The 14,510-nt window shown below is 36.6% G+C and overlaps 1 pseudogene; it reads right to left on the bottom strand.

The window, feature by feature from the left end:
• Positions 1-12,989: 12,989 nt before the first annotated feature.
• On the bottom strand, positions 12,990-14,050 carry LOC112319226 (deoxyribonuclease-2-alpha pseudogene; annotated as a pseudogene).
• Between the last annotated feature and the right edge of the window lie 460 nt (positions 14,051-14,510).

Here is a 14,510-nt window from a genome sequence, read left to right as displayed (position 1 = left end):
GTGTTATGTGAGTATATAAAGTAGCTCAAGACCTTTCTTCAGTTAGTTAAGAAAAAAATTAAAACATTTTATTATAATATTTTGGGTCTGGAAATTTCCATCTTATGTTATTGAATGTGCATCTTTTAGTGATAGGAGCAATGTCCTAACATTTTCTTTTTCTTTTTTTTTTTTTAGTTTAAAGCTTCTTAAGGTTTTCACTCACTCAGAGCATCCAGATGTGGTAAGGTGTCCCTCTGGGGATAAGGTCACCTACCTACAGCCTCTTGCACAACCATGTGTGCATACAGGTCTGATTAGCACCTGTATGCTTGCACCACGGATACCCAGGATAGTGACTGCAGCACCTGTCAGAGGCTCACTCCCTGCTTTATCTGGTAGAGCAAGGCTGCACAGGGAGTGTCCAGCAGCCAGACTGGTCCTGTTGGAATGGAACCCAGAGGTACCTCAGGGGTGAAGGAGAGCTTTCCTGTAAAAACAGTCAACTTAAAAAAACTAAGAGGCTCCAACCTTATTAACTCTGTAGATGAGTACAGGAAGGAAAAACAGATGGAAGAAAAGCAATCATTGGTAAAATGGCAATGTTTAGTTCGATATTATAGGTATCCTATAGAAAATAAGTCAGATTTTTAAAAATGGAAGGAGAGGGAAAGAGAAATAGGAACTCAAGGGGAAAATATAGCACTCATATTAGTGATAGAAATTAATTAGATTTAAAAAAATTTCTCTGGAATAGTTCTTTAATATTTAAGAGTTGGTTATTTAGAAATCTGAATTGTAGTCATTTGGGAAAGAAATACAGGGGTGGGCAAAAGTAGGTTTACAGTTGTGAGTACATGAAAGAGTTTATTCTTATATTATTATTTATTAATGATTGTATTCTTTATTTGTATTACAATTATAAACCTACTTTTAACCACCCCTGTATATCTTACTATATAATTACATCAAGTAAACCCATTATCAATATGTTCATAGTAATAATAGCAATCAGCCCTAACTTCCTGAAGTAATATCAACAGTAAAACAAAAAATGGTAAAGTGTTATATTTGTCAGTAGCTTTGCAATTTTTAAATTGCTTTCACTTAAATTGTCTCATTTGATCCTCATATCAGTTTATGAGATAGGCAGCACAATTTTTTTTCATCATTTTGCAGCTAGGAGATTGAAGTTGAGAGCACTTTAGTGACTTGCCCTGTGTTACATGTCTGGAAAATAGCAACACTAAGACCAGAAGTCTGGACTTTTGTTTCTGAGTTAATTTTTATTTCTGACAGAATGATCATTCATTCTGTCACCAAAAATAACCATTAATTTCCAGAGATGAGTAAAACTTGTTCGGGGATAGGTAAAATTTATAGTACTTATCCATATTGGATTGATATCTTTTGTTTTTGTTCCTTTTTCATGTATTGTTACAATAATATGTGAATCAAACTTAATTCAGCTCACAACTTTCCTTTGGGTTCTCCAAGGGCTTTAGTCCTCAGTGGTAGTTTAGTTGGCAGATGGCTGAGTGTACCATTTGAAATCATCACTTCTACCTACTCCACCCTTTGACCCAGTTTCTACCAAGAGCTGGCACCACAGCTGTTATATTGCATATATTGCAGAAGCTTTGAGTTTGCTTCAACTTGTTTCAGCAATTTTCAACCAGGCTATTTAACTCATTCTGAAAAGGGCAGATGTAGAAAGACATATATGCAAGGACCTTTTCAGATTCATTCTGTTTCCAACTCAATTCCTAGATCCATCCCTTTCCGTTCAGGCTCAAAAGTAAACATGCAGATGCATTAGGCTAGAGACTCTTTTGGATCAGAGGGACAGATGAATGTTGTCATCTCTGAAGGAGCCCCAGTAGTTACGAAAGCTCTCCATGTGACGCTGTTCCTCAGAGAATACCCTGCTTCACTCAGAACTTTCGGGTTACTCTGGGTCCCTTCATGGACAGAAAAGGTCCACCCCTAACATTCATTAGCTCCAGGGCAAGAGTATAAGTAGAGGCCTACATACCTTATGTCTAAATATTTAAAGGTTGCAGGTCAGGCTAACAAGCTGTAAAATGAAATATGTCCTCTCCTCCTACTGCAGCAACAGTATGTCCATAATAACAAAGTTCAAATACATGCTTAAAGCTAAGGCTGTTTGTTACTGTGAGTTGGCAAATATAAAAGGCATTTGAATTTAATGAAAACTCTACATTTTAGGCATTTTCGTGGACGGGCCAGCAATGTTTGAAAGAGTAATAACATGAAGTATACAATTTATATTACTTGTAAATTGATTCATTCCATGAATTTATTTTTCTTTTATTGGAAAAATTATCAATTACATGGTTCTAAGATTTTTACATTCTTTGTGCTCTACTGACAGTAAAGGGCTAAGGAACTAAAAATTAATTGTAAATGTATTCAAAGAGCAAATATTTGAATATATCTTTATCAAAAATTAAGATAAATATAAAAATTAGTTATTTTACACATTACTTTACAAAAAGTTATTTTCTTCTAAAATATTCAAAACTACATATTAAAATTAAGTCAAAATACAAATTCTAAATTAATGCATATAAAAATTTTAATCAAAATTATTTAAATAATATTGAATCTTTAAATTCATTTTTTAAAACAATTAAATCTTATTAGACATTTTCATAAAAATAAAACTTACAACTTTAGTACTGAATTGTGCTAATATACTGAATAAGTATCACACTGTATACATATTATGTCTAGGTCAGCAGTGCCTAATAGAAATAGTGCAAGCCACATACTTATAACTTTTAATGTTTTTATATTAAAAGTTCTTCTACATTAAAAAATTAAAAAATAAACACTTTAGAAATTGTTTAAATAATTTTAATAATATATTTTATTTAATCCAAATTAAAATATTATTCCAACATGTAATCAATATAACAATAATTAATGAGGTCTCTTACATTCTTTTTTTGCATGCTAAGTCTTCCAAATTTGGTATGTAGTTACACTTACAGCACTTCGCAGTTGGAGTAGCTACGTTTCATATGCCCAATAGCCACATGAAGCTAGAGCTACCATATTAGACAGTGAGTACTCCTTGGTTGCCATGTAGAATGTTACAAATACCATATTAATTGGTGAGGTCCTCCAGGAACACAAGGAAACACAAAGAGAAGCAGGAAAGTGGATGCTCCATACTACTGGGAATGACGTTAAGAGGAAGAACCTAACAGGTTAGTTAATTTGTCTTTCTCTTACCTACGGACTTCTACCATTCTAATCCTCTTCAGCCGTATCTACCTCCAGTGTAGGCAGTGGCACAACCCATGAACCTTCATAGGTGCAGGTGCCCTTTGTTTCAAAGGACAGAGGACAAGAGGTTTAGAGAAGCTCCTAGGTTCTCGTTGGGGCCTGAATGGGGTTAGGAACAAAAGTGGATGTTTAGGCTTACAGATCACGCTCTGCAGCACTAAGCACCAGACAAGGAGTTAACAGAGATCCAATGTGTTTGTTAATAAATTTATTTGTTAGTGTGTTTATGAAAATTGAGGCTCAGGGGAGGGGCTGCTCTTGTCTGGTATGAGGGAGGTACTGGATAGAGCAGCCCTCCACCTAGCCAAACTTCCCAGGAGCACATTAGAATGGAAAGGGACAGAGTCAGACCCAGGCTTTGAGGACTACACCAGATGAGGGACTGTGAAACCAGGATCCCACTAGTCTCAGAGTGTTGAGAGTTACGGAAGTATTTGGCATGAGGATACTCACTGGTGTATATTTTCCTTTATGTTATGCTTCTTGAAATATTGGCTTCAATATCAATATTAAAATTGAAAAAAGCAAAAATGGAAGAGAGGGAGATGCCTTTTAACAGATGTATAATTAGTAATGACTCTGAGCCAACCTTCCTCACCAACCCCCAAGCTTTCTCTCACACACATGCATTTACCTCCCTTAGCATACACACACATATATACAAACAACTCCAGAGGGAAAAGCATTGTGTTGCTTTTATGTCTTTGCTTTAAAAATATATATGATAAAACATGACCTACAAGTAAAAGTTTGTTACAGTGGTAAGACAAAATGCACTAATTATAGGAAATTTACAACCCCTTAATAAATAACTGCTCATGCAATTTCCAGGTCTTGTGTCAGTCACCAATGGAACAGAAGCACGTGATTTTAGGTTGAGGAGGAATCAGAGCTAATCAAGGTCTTTGCATTTATGGCTCTCATTTCCTCCAACTCTTTCTTCAGAGGTCATTTGGTTGGTAAGGCTTTTTCTGACTATCATATTTTAAAAATTAGAAGTGGAATTGCCTTATGACCCAGCGATTCTACTACTGGGAATTTATCCAAAGAAACCTGAAACACTAATTTGAAAGAACATAAGCACCCTTATGTTCATTGCAGAGTTATTTACAATCCCCAAGATATGGAAGTAGCCCAAGTGTCCATCAGTAGATAAGTGGATAAAACAACTATGGGACATGTACACAATGGAATACTACCTGGCCATAAAAAAGAAGAAAACTTTACCTTTTGCAGCAGCATGTAGGGACCTGGAGAACATTATGCTAAGTGAAATAAGCCAGTCAGAGAAAGACAAATACCACTTGATTTCACTCATATATGGAATCTAATGAACAAAATGAACTAATAAGCAAAATAGAAACAAACTCATAGATAGAGAGCAGTTTGACAGCTCTGGGATGGGGGGAGGTTAGGGTATGGAAGGATCGAGCAAAAAGAAAAGGAATTCGTGGACATGCACAACAGTGGGGTGATTGTGGGGGAAGAAGGGTATAAGGGGGATATATGGTAATGGAAAAAATACAATAAAGTATTATTGTAAAAAATGTGAAAAATTGAATCACTGGGTACTCCACCCTCACTCCAACTTCTGCACTACCTGTTTGCCTGCCTTGCTTCATTTTTCTCCACATTTTTCAAAATTTTAAATAGTGCAGACTTTTACAGTTTTTCATATTCTCCACTAAAATCCTCCACAAGAATGAGAATTATTATCCAATGTGTTTGTTCACTGCTATATCCACAGACCCTAAAACAGGGCTTAACATAACAGAAGCTACTGAGTGAATATTTATTGAATGAATGAACCAGTGGGGTATGTTGTCATGGCACTAGGTAGCGATCGTACTTTACTTTTGCCAACTAAGACTGAAACCAAAAGCCACCTGTGAAAACCACCTCTAAAATATTCAGGAACATGATAAAATAAGGCAGTGGAGAGGTAAAATGGAAAGAATATATTGGAATTGTACTTAAAAATTATTTTTACCTTATCTAAGTCACTACCAAGCTGATTGGGGCAAAGTCAATTTATTTCTCTAATATTTTAACCTCCACCAGTTCTATATCTTTTTTTAAATTAAATTTATTGGGTGACATTGGTTAATAATATAAATGTATTTATATAAATTACAATTATATAAAATTTAAGTATACAACTCTATCATACAATATCTGTTTAATGCATTGTGTGCTCACCACCCTACCGCCCAAAGTCTAGTCTGCCTCCATTACCACATATTTGAGCCTCTTTTCTCTGTTTGTCCTCCCTCTACCTTTCTTCCTCTCTGGTAACATTATTTTGATATTTGTATCTATGAGTTTTTGTCTGTTGTTTTTTGTTTTATATCCCACATGAGTGAAATCATATGGTTCTTGTCCTCTGTCTGACTTATTTCACTTAACGTGATACTCTCAAGATCCACCTATGTTGTCACAAGTAACAGTATTTCATCTTTTTATGGCTGGGTAGTATTCCATTGCATAGATGTACAATCTTTACTCAATCATTTGTCAAAGTACACTTAAATTGTTTTCATGTTTTTGCTATTGTGAATAATGCTGCAACAAACACAGGCATGCAATGTCTTTATGAATAAACATTTTCAAATATTTCAGGTGGATAACCAGAAGAGAGATTGCTAGCTAATTTGGTAGTTATATTCTTAATTTTTGAGGCACCTGCATACTGTTTTCCATCATGGCTGCACCAATTTACATTCCCACCAGCACCATGTGAGGGTTTCCTTCTCTCCACATCATCTCCAAACTTTGTTATATTTCTTGTCTTATTGATTATAGTCACTCTAACAGGTGTGAGGTGGCATCTGATTGTGAGTTTTATTTGCATTTCCCTTATACACTAGTGATGTTCAGCATCTTTTCATATATCTGTTGGCCATCTGTATGTCTGCGGAAAAGTGTCTATTCAGTTGTTCTGTCCATTTTTTAATCAGGTTGTTTGTGGGGGGGGGTTCTGTTGAGTTGTATGAGCTCTTCATATATTTTGGATATTAGCCCCTTATTAGGGGTATTCTTTGCAAATATCCATTTGGTTGGTTGCCATTTTGTTCTGTTGATGGTTTCTTTTGCTCTGTAGAAGATTTTTAGTTTGTTGTAGTCCCATTCACTTATATTTGCTTTTCCTTCCCTTGCCATTGGGGTCAAGTTCACAAAATCCCTTCTGAGACCAAGGTCTGTAAGTTTAGTGCGATGTTTTCTTCTATGTATTTCATTGTTTCAGGTATTAATTTCAGGTTTTTAACCCATTTTGAGCTAATGTTGTGTATGGTGTCAGATAGCAGTTTAGTTTCATTCTTTTGCATGTGGCCTTCTAATTTTCTCAACACTGTTTATTAAGGAAATTTTCCTTTCTCCATTTAATGTTTTGGCTCCTTTGTCAAAAATTAGTTGCCCACATACATGTGGATTTATTTCTGGGCTCTCAGTTCTGTTCCATTGGCCTGTGTGTCTGGTTTTCTGTTTGCCAATACCATACTGTTTTGATTATTGCAGTTCTGTAGTGTAGTTTGAAATCAGGGAGTGTAATACCTCTGGCCTTGTTCTAGTTCCATGCATAAAGATAATATATTGATAGATACAGACTTCCAGCCAAGATGGAGGCATAGGTAGACACACTGTGCCTTCTTGCACAACCAAAAGAAGGACAACAACAAATTTAAAAACTAAAAACGGTAGGCACACTGGGATGTCTTGGAATGTAAATGCTCCATTAAGTGTTGCTAATCTTTTTTTTTTTTTTACAAAGTATCCACATATACAAGGATATAGAATCTTTTAATGATTTTTATTATTCTGACTTGGCAGATACAGATACTTGTGGCAGTTCAGTAACCTAGGCAATTTGGTGATCTAAGTCCCCAATATACAAACCCTTATCAAACATCTGTTTGTATGGTATTGGCTGATGTCTTATTGGCCAAGGCTGACACATGGCCAAATCCAGAGTCAGTCTGAAAGGCGAACCACAAGAGTATGCATACCAGGAGAAATGATTCATGTAGCATTAATGTGACAATCTGCCATAAGATCATGGAAAATGTAATATATAATTATCTTAAATAATTATTAAAATGAGAGCCTGTTTTGTAAATTAAAGATATCAAACTCAATGTATAGATCTTTTTACATATTTAGTATTTGCATTAAATATATTATTTCTATTTATTATCAATATTATTTTGTATTTCATTGAATTCATAGATTTTCTAAGAGTAGTATTGCTTCTTTTTCTTAAGTTACTCTGTGTCTGGATTTCATTAAATGTTAGCAATTAATTTAAAAATGTAATCATAATAATTACATAGTGGATCAAATATTTTAGTACTTAAATTTTTTTTTCTTTAGTAAAGAGAGTTAAGCATGTCAGGGGATCAAAGGGAGGTTAAAACATTAAAACTATTTTTATGGATGAAGTCCTAATTTTAAAGTAGTATATCCCAAAACAAAAAACAAAACTCCAGCTGCATATACCACACAAAACACATGAATAAACTAAACTGAGCTCAAGAGCTATCAGCTTGCAAACTCTGGCTCAAAATAAAAGTAAATGGTAAAATTAATATTTTAATAGAACAAGCCAGTTTTTTACCCCATGCTAAGTGGTCCAGATAGGCTTTAAGAGAGTTAGAATATTAATGTTTTCTACCATCTATCACTTTCAAAATAAAATTCTCAACCTAATTTGGAAAAAAAGATCAGCCATACAGCAAACTTTTACAGAATTATCTACATGTTCATTAATGATAAGCATAAAATCAGTTTTAGTTTTACAGTTAAAATGGTAGTTAAGAAAATGTGCATGCAAGTCTTTTAGCCAGAATGATTTTAATTGATGCCAGTTGATAAAAGTTGGCTAAATCAGGCCTGTTTTATGATTATTGGTAATCACTTAGTGCAGGCAGAAATGGGATGTATAGGACCCTGCTACTTATTGTGTAGTATGCGGGCCACTAACATCAGAATTACCTAGGAACTTTTTAGAAATACACAATCTTAGGCCCCATGCCAGATATACCAAATTGGAATCTGTAATTTAACAAGATCCTCAGGGGATTCTGTGCACATTAAAGCTTGAGAAGCTCTGACCTAGGACATGTTTATTGGTTAAAAGGTGTCTTTTTCAAGGTACTCGAAGGACATCATCTGTGAGCTCTTGATGGTAGATGTGAAGGATGAGCACTTGAAGCAGGGCACTGACTCTGGCCTTCATGAGAACAGGGATGTCTGAATTGGCCATAGACCCCCATAGAAACCTTTGCTATGGACCCCATGCAAATATGTTGTTACAGCTCCTTAAGCAGCTGAGAACTATTTTCATATAAATGTCATTTTTCTGAGAGGACACAGAACCTCCCAGATATACTTGCTGTCAGTACATTTTGCTGAAACTGACTCCTAATACTTTTACCAGCACTTCATTTTTTTGACTCAACCTAATAGTTTCCCTGAAAGCCTCTCTGCTCGCCTCTCTTCAGGAGACACATCAGTTTGTCCCATTGTTGGTCATGTTAACTTGATCATTTAGTTAAGATACTATCTGCCAAATTTCCATTGTGAAACATCCTTTTCCCTTTGTAATTAATGTGACCTGTGAAGTGATGTTTCAGATTTTGTCTCTTGTTAATTTTAACCAATAATTTTAGCTTCCATTGATAATTCTGGCCAGAATCAATTGCTATGGTGAGGGAAAAATCATGGCTTTTTTACTCTTATCGTTCCTTCTACATTCATGGCAAGCATTTTCATCAAAAGATACAAAGATGCCACTCATTTACATTCCTTTTATGGAAGCAGTGAAAATTTTGTTTTGCCACCTCTGATGTAAGCTACTTTCATTTATATCATCTCATTACGTGATCATTTAAAGTTGTGGTGTAGGAAGCACTGAGATGGAAATACCAAAATAGTGGTTATGGTGGCATTAGCTTCTATTTTTACTACGCACTTGCAGTTTTATAGGGTACATGCCATTTCTGCTGCATGAGATCAAGAGAACAGATACTTTAACATCCACACTCTGGCAGGGCATATAAAGGGTATTTCAGAATTTAAACATTTCAAGAAATCATTGGTTCTAGTGTTTTATAGTCATAATAATTTATTTTTTTTGTCTACTTATTCTTTTTGACTTTGTTTGTGTTCAGCTTTACTTTTCAGCTCCCCCTTCCCTACTCAGGGAAATGTCTGCTCATTTACATCTGAAATGCTACAAAAATTTAAGTAAAATTCTTGCATTTCAATTATAGTGAATACAGATTTTTATCAATATTCATCACACACTATAATCTAATATTTCTTAGCTAATATATTAGTAAAGCTCAGTGCATTGTAAATAACAGCCTTCATGGTGGCTTGGCTTATTTATTTTTACCAAATGATTATCAGGAAAGTAGTCATTGATAATTGGACAAGAGGTAGGACATCTGATGTACGTGTGTGCAGGTAGATGCCGGAGGTTATACTCACCCCCACCCTGAATCCTGCCATGTTAACTGGCCTGAAAGATTTTGTGATACATGTTCTCATCTATATTTTCTAGATAAACTTATTATATCTACTTATCCATCCATCCATTTATGCATCCAACCAACCATTCATCCATCCATCTGTCCATCCACCCAACATTTGCCATTTATATTGATCATTTCCAGGCATTGTTCTTAGGACCGATATACAAAGATGAATAAGACACAGTCCCCGTCCTTAAATAACTCATTACTGTCTAGGAACAAATCCTCCTTTAAGGCCATTTCTTTCCCAGTTATTTCTTCCCAAATGTGAGCACTGCTTGCATTTTTCTCCTCAAGGCTGGTGCAGATCAAAGCTCCTTTTGAGGACTGTTATCTGCATCTGCTGCTTCTGGAAGCTGACAACTGCTCTGTGACACCTCTCAGTGTCTCCCTGCGAGCCCACTTGTTAGAGGAACTATTTCCCTCACCTGCTATGAAATCACTGAATAAAAAACATCACAAAATTTATTATGAGGAGACAGATAAAAATTCTAAAGAAAATATATATTTTCCTTTCCCGGTGTAATGTTAATGCAAGATCTAATTGAATATTAGAGAACATAGCTCATTATCCTTCTTAAGAACCATAAAAACAATTAAAAATTCTAAGTAATCTAAATTACATTTGTGGTGGCTAAATTTGTTATAATCCTTTTAAATTATCTTGGTGCTGGAGGAAATTTTATCAAGATGAAAATAAACTATAGACTACCTAGCATGCTATAGTTTTTCCCCATGGAAAGAAGTAGTTAGCAATGGTTATTTTCTTTTTGTACATACACAGTTAATTTTAGAACATTATATATAGTTACTTAATTCAATTATTAGTGATGAAAGATATATCATAATATCTCTTAAAAAATCTTTTCAATTTCTAATGAAGAATTTATCCTCTTTAAAGTATTGGTAGTGAACAATTTCAGGGGTAAAAATGCTTTAAGTATAACTGAAAAATTAATTGTCTCATTTGACCCACATAACAATTATATGAAGTAGACAAGGAATGAGTTATCTTCATTTATTAGATAAGAAGAACCACAAAGACACTAGTGACTTGCCGATATCCACACATGCTATGGCCAGAGATAAAAACAGAATGGAGGCCTCCTGATTCCTGGTCTGGTATGCTTTCCTTTATAATATGCTGTCTTCCTAGTTACTCTTAAAATCTATGATCTTTTGCAGACAAAATGGCCTAGGAAAATTCTTTCAGTAAAATAAGCAACCTGCCAGCTAGGAGCTAATAAAATGTTCACAAAATAGATTGCTCTCTCTCAATCTTATCCTTATTTACCCCAGATCATTCACTTATTCATACATCATGCATACACATATACATAAATGTATACCACCAGAATCAAATTTTACCAAGAGTCAAATTATTTTACCATTTTGTGGATTTTGTGCCCAACATTAATTCATGTCATCCTTTATTTGGAAATCTTTTGTATTATTCTGGACCAAAATATTACTAGTAATATAAGAAATGTTGCTGAATCTAATATGTTATCGGCAATTAAACATCAGAAGTTTGCTGATTGGTTAAGTTAGCTCTACCAGATAGACCTTATTACTTACAGATTTGATTTAGTTTCTCAGTAAAATGAGCTGGGCAGAAGGGCATAATATTTCTCTCACTTTCTGCTTTGACTTTATAACCAGGGAGAATTTTATGATCATGTAAGTTCTAGTCACTGCCAAACCCCTTCAATTTAATTCCAATACACTCTAGCCAGGACAACACTTTCCAGTTTACAAAAAATTTTCCCCAAAGAAATGCCCATTGGCCCCAGCTATAAAGTTGACTGGTGTCAATTATTTTAAAGTAAAAAAAAAAGTTATAGAAGGCAGCTTCACGCTGAGGAAATCACTTGTGATTTGATATTCAAGTAACGATGGGGTAGTGTCTGACATAGTCAGTAGAAACTCAATGAACGTTTGTTGAATGAACATGAGTTAGTTAGTATATATTCATGATATCAATCTTAGCTATTACCTTTAGGAGATCCTTCATTATACTCCTGCACTCCATTGCACTCCCTTATTCTTCTGTCTTAATTTGTCAACAGTGTTGTTGGTGAGGTTCATATCATCATTATCACTATATTTATTGGGTGCCAGAGGCTGAGGCCGTGAGAGTAACCCACTTTCCAAAGTTACATAGTAAGGAAAGAGTCATTTATCATCAATGACCATAATTTATTGTACTCATCTTTTTCCTTATCTCTCTACTACACTGTCAATTCTTTGAGGATTATCTTTGAGTAACAGTTAGCTTTGAATAATAATAATAATAATAGCAGCAATCAACATTTGTTTAGTATTCACACCACTTTATATGGCTAACCTCATTTGAGTTTCACATGTTTATGCTGTAGATACTATTATAAACCTATTTTACTGTAAGGAACGTGGTAGTTATTTCTTTAAGATGTAGTTCTAGAATTGAAATTACCACACATGGTTATAACATTTTTCACATTTATTTATGATTTTAAAAATAATCTTTATTTTTTAAAGATTTAATTTAATTTAATTTTTTAGAGAGAGGGAGTGGGAAAGAGAGAGAGAGAGAAGTATCACAATTGCCTGTTGCACGCCCCCTACTGGGGACCTGGCCTGCAACCCAGGTATGTGCCCTGACCAGGAATTGAACCAGCCACCTTTCAGTTCACAGGGCAGCTCTTAACCTACTAAGTCATACCAGTTAGGGCTAAAAATAATCTTTATTTTTCAGAACAGTTTGAATTTTAATAAAAATTACAAAGAGAATACAGAGTTCCCATACACCCCACATTCAGTTTTCCTTACTACTAACATGTTAACATTAGTATGATGCCTTTGGCACAATTACTGAACTAATATTGAGTCAGTACTTTATTCATATTTCCTTAGTTTTTACCTAATGTTCTTTCTCTGTTCCAGGATCCCATCCTGGATACTACATTATTTTTGGTTTTCATGACTTCTTCTTTTTCTCTCTTTTCCCATCTACCAGTTTCCTTTTACTTCTCACAAATCCTGAGTCAGGTGTTGTGGTTCCTATTTTGCAGATAAATAGACTGAATCACAGGTTCAGGTACATAGTTAAGGTCACACAATTAGCGAGAGACTACACTGGGATTTTAACTGAAGTTCACATTGGCTCCTAAGCCTTAGCTCTTATATGCTCTGCTGGGCTTCCTGGAGACAAGATACTGCTTTAGTCCCTACAGGGCTCTCAGGCCTTCACCAGAGGCTGGAAGGCCTTCCAGAGGGCAGACAGCTGGGTACCCACTGTGCCCCCACCTCGGTGCTCCTCTCCATAGTTTTGATTCATGTCCTCCACACAGGCCCAGGGTCCTTCTGGGGCTATACACCACTTGGAGTGGTCTTCCGTGGTATTGAAGGTGGGCCCAGCTGGCTCAGGGAAGGCTTCTGGGTCAGCCAAGCATTTGCTGGGCCCCAGAGCAGCTAGAGGGCAGGACACCACTAGAGTTTTGCCAGAACTGGACTTACAGATTGCTGCCACAGGCTTCCATTTCTGCCAACCAGCCAGAATATAGGTCATCTTCAAACTTTCCAAATTTGGCAAAGCTCTGGAAGATGGCCCCTGCCTTTGATTGGACAGTCTGTGGTGACCATGGTAGCCCTTGACCACTTCCTCCAGGTCAGGTAGTTTCTTAATGAAGACCCTTTCCAGCTTGTCATCATACACCTGGGGGTAGGTGTAGTTCAGCTGTCTGCCAATCTTTGAGAACTGGTCAAGGGAAAAGACATGCAGAGCAGGGCCTGCCCATATATTGGGTCTTGAGGTAGCTGTCTGTATGCAGCACATGAAGGAAACCCGGGGATGCTGTGGAGCAGCAAGAAGCCCATTTCTTCATCCAGAAGCAGCACGTTCTTCACGTGCTCCTGGCTAGAAGAGTTCTGCGTCCCAAAGTCATGAGGTGGTTGGTCATTGTAAAGTAGGTGAACTGACTGGTGTTCCGGTACAGCAGCAGCAAGCTGTTCCTGCCTACAGCTCCCTCCAAGCTGTTGATGGACCCTGTCCCATCATGCCAGACCCCTGATCCCTCATCCAAGTACTTGTAGCAGAGCCCTGTCTGAGCCCCAGCACTCCTCTCCTGGAGGCCAGGCAGCTTGTAGACGACGAACCAGTCCACAGGCTCCCCTGAGTCAATGAAGCAGGTCAGGGTCCCTGCAGGAACACATAGCAGTGAGGTCAGGCTCAGCGTGGCCATGGGGCTGGACCACTAGATCAGGAGGTGGGCCAGGCCCGGTCCCTGGTGACTTACATTTCCCCAAACCCTCCTGGAAACCTGGGGCAGGACCCCATGGGATAGAAATTTCCCCCCTTTCATGTCTTCTCAGGTTCCTCTTGGTGATGACAGTTTCTCAAACTTCCCTGGCTTTTGATGACCTTGGTAGTTTTGAGGAGTAAACATTTTATTTTGTAAAATGTCTCTCAGTTGGCATTTACCTGATGTTTTTCAGATGATCGTACTGGGGTTATATAAGTTTGGGTAAGAAAGGCCATGGTGGCAAAGTGCCATTTTCATCAAATCAGAGCAAGGGTACATACTATTAACATTTCTTACCTTTGTTGATGTTGACCTTGATCACTTGGCTGAGGTAGTGTTCATCAGATTCATCCATGGGAAAGTTACTCCTCCCCTTCCCTTTCCATAGTGTGCTCTTTGG

The sequence above is a fragment of the Desmodus rotundus genome, chromosome 11 (assembly GCF_022682495.2).
Source record: "Desmodus rotundus isolate HL8 chromosome 11, HLdesRot8A.1, whole genome shotgun sequence".
NCBI lineage: Eukaryota > Metazoa > Chordata > Mammalia > Chiroptera > Phyllostomidae > Desmodus > Desmodus rotundus.
The sequence above is the reverse complement of the archived record's forward strand: the minus strand, read 5'-3'. Positions and strand labels throughout refer to the sequence as shown.